Source organism: Pinus tabuliformis, chromosome 5_2, assembly GCF_031772625.1.
Source record: "Pinus tabuliformis cultivar Carrire ecotype Pingquan chromosome 5_2, CPIR1, whole genome shotgun sequence".
NCBI lineage: Eukaryota > Viridiplantae > Streptophyta > Pinopsida > Pinales > Pinaceae > Pinus > Pinus tabuliformis.
In genome coordinates, this window is record NC_142306.1 from 542854586 (window position 1) to 542861136 (window position 6551).

Sequence of the window (6551 nt, forward strand, 5' to 3'; positions counted from 1 at the left end):
CACAATTCATTGAAGGAGAGTAGTGTTGAGCTAGTGGGACAACTTAGTTTATGGAAGGTATAGAATCTACACAAAGAAAATGAAATAGCAGCAAAGGATTCTGAAAAGGTAAGCTAAATTATGTATGAACTTCATATTTTTCCATATTTTTAAACAGATTCATCTTAAGGAACATAGTACATAGTTGATGCACTATATGTATGACATTTTTTCATTTTTTCTTTTCAGGAGATAAGTAAACAGTTTGTTTCATAGAATTTGTCATCACTTGCACTGGAATAGAGGATGGAATCCTTGGACACACTGCTGAAGATGCTTGGACATACTGAGGGCCATGATATATCTCCTTTCTTGTACACATTATTTGGACCAAAATGTAGTACTCCATTGACAAATTATGAGCTTACAAAAGATAATGATAAGGATATTACTGGTACACCATTTGAAAATTATCTATAGTAGCCATTAGTGACTAAATTAGGGGGAGTTGACAATTTTCGCAATGAATTTCCATGATTATTTTATGTATCCCATGAAAAGAGGCTTAGTTTCCAACACCACAAGAAAGTCGATGCAATGAATTCATTGGTATATTCCTAGATATGTACACATCTCCCTTTTTCTGCTAATTTACTCATATGAAATTCATTAATTATTATGTTGACGTTGATGATTGTTATCCATTGCTCCACTTAGGTCCGAGTGTCTGTTGTCCTCACAAATTGCCTCTTTGGGTTGAACCTTGATTCTGAGAATTATATAAACAACAACAAATCTATTCATGCGGCAATATGTTTTCTAATGGACCCAGTTCTTAGGAAGAAAACTTGCTATGTACAGTGTTCTCAGAGATCAACATGATTGATATGCTAATCATAACACTATGTTCTTTGATGTAAGAATTGATCAACACCCAAAATGTTTTCTTATATTCAATTATGAATTTTTCATATAATTTCAGCCTGTCATATTATTCTAAAATCTTTGTAGATCACCTTGAGAGATTTTGATGGTATCCAAGGGCCTGTTTATGTGGGTACATGGTGCTATTTTAATAGACAAGCACTCTATGGTTATGATCCTGTTCTCACTAAGAAGGATCTTAAAACAACATGTTTTTTGAGATGTTGTTGGGGATCTAGAAAGAAGAATAGAAAATCAAACAAAAGGTATGATGACGATAAGAAGAGAACCAAGCGAACTGAATCTACTATACCCATCTTTAGTTTGGAAGACATAGAAGAGGGTGTTGAAGGTGAGTCCATGTCCAAACCAGTGATTTGTATTTTTTGACAACTCATTTACCCTTAAACATTGTTCACCCTCACCCTTCTATGAAATTGTGTATTGCAGGATTTGATGATGAGAAATCATTGCTCATGTCCCAAAGGAGCTTATAGAAAAGATTTGGTCAATCACTAGTGTTTATTCAATCTACCCTCATGGAAAATGGTGGTCTTCCAAAATCTGTGAATGTTGCTTCTTTATTGAAAGAAGCCATTCATGTTATCAACTATGGATAAGAAAAAGTCAGAATGGGGAAATTATGAGTAGAGGTGGATCTGTGTCTATTTGATGATGATGTGGATTTTTTTTAGTTCGTTGAATTAGTTTTTTCTATAGTGAAGTTGTATAAACATTTTTCTTGAATGTGCATAAATTCTCTTCAGAATAAGGCAACATTTTGTTTAGGAAACCAAGCACCAGGCAACTGTTCTTGAAGCAAAGATCTAATATGAGTGGGTTCACATATTTTGTGCAGATTGGGTGGATTTATGGTTCTATCATAGAAGATATTTTGATTGGGTTTAAAATGCATGCTCAACGCTGGATTTCAATATACTGCATGCCTGCATGTCCTACATTCAAGGGATCTGCACCAATCAATCTTTTAGATCATTTGAATCAAGTGCTCTGATGGGCCCTTGGTTTTGTTGAAATTTTACTGAGTAGGCATTGTCCAATTTGGTATGGCTACACCAATTGTAGAGGCTGACATACATCAATACCATAGTTTATCCTCTCACATCCCTCCCACTGGTTGCATATTATACCTTGCCAACTGCTTGTCTTCTTACAAGGATTTTTATCATTCCTGAGGTAAGATTGTCAACCCTTACTAACCTTAATCTTGTCAAGCTTTACTCACCTCTAATGCAACCTATCTTTTAGATTTTTTTTGGATTTTGTTCTCATACAATGCTTCACATTTTTCCCCTAATTTTTATATTTAATTTGATCTGCAGATTAGCAACTTTGCAAGTGTGTTCTTCATATTATATTTTATTTCCATTTTTACAACTGCTATTCTAGAGCTATGTTGGAGTACAGTTGGAATCAATGAATGGTGGAGGAATGAGAAATTTTGGGTTATTGGAGGTGTATGAGCACATATGTTTGTCATCTTTCAAGGGTTACTAAAAGTTCTAGTGGGGATTGACACAAACTTTACTGTCACATCAAAGTCTTCAAATGGATATGGTGAATTTTTCGAGATTTATGTTTTCAAGCGGACCATTATTCTCATCCCTCAAACTACTTTTCTTGTGGTAAATCTTGTTGGTGTAGTAGCAGGTGTTTCCCAAGCTATTAATAGTGTTTATCAATCTTGGGGTCCATTGTTTGGAAAATTGTTTTTCCCTCTATGTGTGATTGTTCATCTTTATCCATTCATCAAGGGATTAATGGGTCGCCAGAACTGGACACTGACAATACTTATTGTTTAGTAAATTCCTCTTGCGTCCCTATTCTCCCTGCTTTGGGTGAGGATAGATCCTTTCACAACAAACAGAAGATCATCATCAAACACACAATAATGTGGCGTAAATTTCTAAAACCACTGTTAGTGTTCGTTAGCAGCAAATAAGGAGGAACTAAAAACACATTTGAGGGCCAAGAATATCTCAAATTCGTTTGTATCATCTGTAGATAATAATATTTGAGAGGGAGGGGCTTTAAGCATATTTCTTTCTAGCTAGTTCCAGCATAGGGACTAAACCTTGTACTTTGTCTTTGATTGATAGTTAATATTGCATGGTGTAGTTGGTTCTTTGTTTCAACTAAGATAGTTGGGGTTTACTTGAAGTGATGTCTATCCCAGAACTAATCTGATGTCATAGAATAGTGGGCAATAGATTATATTGTTTGATATTGAACAATGTATTTTACAAAATATTTATTCATTTTTAAGTGACATTCTTGTCATGGACAAAATTATGGCATGTCTTAATTGAATATCATATTTTTTAAAATGTGAAGTGGTCAATATCAAATAATTGTGTCATGTAGGAGCAGTGGTAGTTATTAAGATTTGAGGCATACACAAGTGCCTATGGAAATGGTAAATGTATGTTGTTTGTTCATTTCATAAAATGCAATTATAAGTGCCTAGGAAAATAGTAAATATACGTTGTTTGTTTGTTTCATAAATTAATAACTATGTTTAGAAATCATTGACCCTATCTTTGATGACTCCATTGCATCCAAAATGTTAGTTCTGCAGTGCTTTAAATAAGATGCGTGTTTTGACCTAACCCTGAATCATCTAAATTTGAGATTTTTTTTAGAAGTCTTTGTTCTAGGTTTCTATTTAAATTTCAGTGAATGGCAGTTTTAACTCTGTTAAACTTTTTTATCAGAGAACTTGCTTAGCACATGATTCTTCATCTTGATTTTCATACATTTAGCTGTCCTGTAATATTTCTCTGATTGTATAAAGAGAACATTACTGCTGGATGCCCAAGCTCTTCTTCTCAGACAATGTTGTGGGCTAAAGAGACAATGTTCTGGCCCCTTGTTGCAAAAGTTCCATTGGAAAGGCATTTTGATTGTTACCAGGTGTCATCTATCTCACCAAGAGAAGAATTTGTTTTGTGCGATATTTCTAGATTTCCAGAATCTACTCGATCAAACACGATTTGTGTTTACAATTACTACTGGGTAATCTAGCTATTCCTTCCTCTATTTTTTCTTTTTTATCTCTCTATTTACTACAATATTGTTACATTGGATTATAGTGGGTATCTTAAAATTTTCATGTCAACATTATATTGCAGGTAGCAGTTCACCAATATTACTATGGTATTTTAAGGAATTCTTTTGGAGGATGGTATTGTCAGCCATGTGAAGCTTTAAACTGGAAATACCAACTCCAAGGCATGAGGTGTCCAAATGTTTCTAGCTGTGGTATGCCTGGTTTTGGTATGAATTGTGCTCTATGTGGTGGTTTGAGTGGTGGTTTTAAGAGGACTACTGATGGCCAGTGGGTTCATGTATTTTGCGTTGAGGTAAAAATCTCTAATTGAATGGTGTTCACTTCAGAAGAATACAAGAAGTTAATTATGCAAAATTGTATTGTTGATTTTAGCTTGTGTGTTAATGATTTGGTGAGGAGAAATATATTTTCTCCCTTATGGTATCTTCATTTCTTTTTTGAACCTGTAGTGGCTGTTGGAGAATACGTTCAGGAGGGGTCAAATGGAGCTTGTTAAAGGGATGGTATGTTTAAATTGAGATGCTACTTCACTACCAGTAATACATATAAGTTTGAGCATGCTGAACTATTTTGTTTTACTTGTTTTGTGCATGATTGTTGCATCTAGATTCTGTCTAGTGAGATGTTGTTAGAGACCTCTATTAGCATCCCCAAATCCCAACCAATCTTTCTAAGAAGACATGGGTAATGTAAACTTGTATTTGCTTGGTAGTGCCAGCCTTGGTGTTGGCAAGCACTATTGTGATCTAGTTTCATGCCCCACTGTTCTCTTTTATTTGTAGTATCTTGTTACCTGGAGATGGAGGACACAATTACCATTATAGAATATAGTTTTTTATAAATTTTGTTTCGTTGCTTCTCTTTGTCGAACACCAAAGCAAAGAGCATCAAGATTTGTTGTATTTAGATACAATCTTAGGAAAGTATTTATATTTTGCAAGATTGGATACTTGCTTGAAGAAAGATCACAAAATGGTCCTAGATGTTGATGGAATGCAGGGAATGGATTGAGTGTTAGGTCAAGCCCTTCACACCCTTGTAAGATCACTGGGCTAGTTCAAGAATTTGTCCACCAAAAAGAGCTCCTAAAAGCTGGCCACTTTTACTATGTACAAAACATGCATTGATATATAGACCATTTTAGTCGCTAGAATGAGTGATGAACGCCAGTTTAAAGGTAACTTTCAATCTCCACCTCATTATTTGAATTTTAGATATTCTTTGGAGAAAATATCGAAGTATTATTACCTCTAATAAAGGTGTTGGAGAATTGACATTCAGCGTCAGAAACATCACTTGTAAAATATTTTCATTATTTCCCTTACGTAAGTTATCCATATGATATCAAATTTCAGGATATGTATTGTAATATACCCAAATTTCCACTTTGCAGATGGCTCAAATTTAACACATTCATTGATTCAACAGTTTATGGAAGGTACTAATTTTTACTGGGACATTTTTGCAAAAGAAGCAAGAGTAGTTGTTAGAAAGGAAAAATCAGGGTTTCATTTTGGCCAAGATGAATCCCCTACTTGGTTGAATCATTCCCCAACTTGGCTGAATCATAAATGAAAGCTTATAAATCTTGGGGAGACTATTTCTTATTTGGGCATGTCCTTCAGTAAATAGTGTTTCAGTTGTAGTTTTTCAGCGTTTGGTTGTTGGAATAGTGAAGTTTTGAAAAAGAAAAGTTCAAGCTTGGAGTAATATTGACCTACTTCTTTCCAAGAAGATGCAATTGTTGATCAATTTTTAGCTACAGGTAATAGTGGCTTTTGTGTCTTTTTCTTTTTTTCTTTTCAAGTAGCCTATAAAATGCTGGAATAGGTACTCCAGAACTTTTATTGGGCAAGTAAGGTGGGGTAAAATGGATTGATATGGTGTCTTTGAATTTTATGTAATTTCACTTTCCATATATTTCACTTGCTTGTTGGCTTCCACATTTCCACTTCTATCGGCGTTCCTTTGCATCTCTCGGTGCAATTTCTAGTTTTAAAATCAATGCCTATATATGAAATTTCACATTCCCACTTTTATTGGCGTTGCTTTGCACTTCTTGGTGCAACTGCTAGTTTTAAAATCAATGCCTATATATGCAATTTCAAGGACTACCATAATTCTCACATAATTCTTTAAAGGGTTCTAGCTCAATGGTAGAGCACCTGCTTTATAAGCAGGAGGTTGGTGGTTCGATTCCATTGTGTCCTAATATGAATTAATCAATGATATTGTAGTTTATTTTTAATTAAATACTTTTAATATTGGTTTATTTCAATGGTGAGATATTTTTCTAGATTCATTATTTTATATTGTCTCTAAAGAGACAAAAGTGATCATGTATTATCTTTGAATGTAATTTTTTATTGTCTCTCGAGAGACAATAGTTAAGATCAAAAGCATTGTCTTTTTAAAGACAATATGTCTTTAATTCTAACTATTGTCTCTAGAGAGACAAAAATTCTTATGTTATATATTCTCTTTATAGAGACAATATTTTAAGACAATTTAATTTGAGACACCCGCTTAAAGACAATATTTAAGACAATAGACAAGT

At 34.1% G+C, this 6551-nt stretch overlaps 1 non-coding gene across 1 annotated transcript; it reads left to right on the forward strand.

Annotated features, from left to right (window-relative positions):
* The first annotated feature begins 6133 nt into the window (after positions 1-6133).
* TRNAI-UAU (transfer RNA isoleucine (anticodon UAU)) lies at positions 6134-6205 on the forward strand. The gene has a single exon. It is a non-coding gene; the product is annotated as a tRNA-Ile (tRNA).
* The last annotated feature ends 346 nt before the right edge of the window (positions 6206-6551 follow it).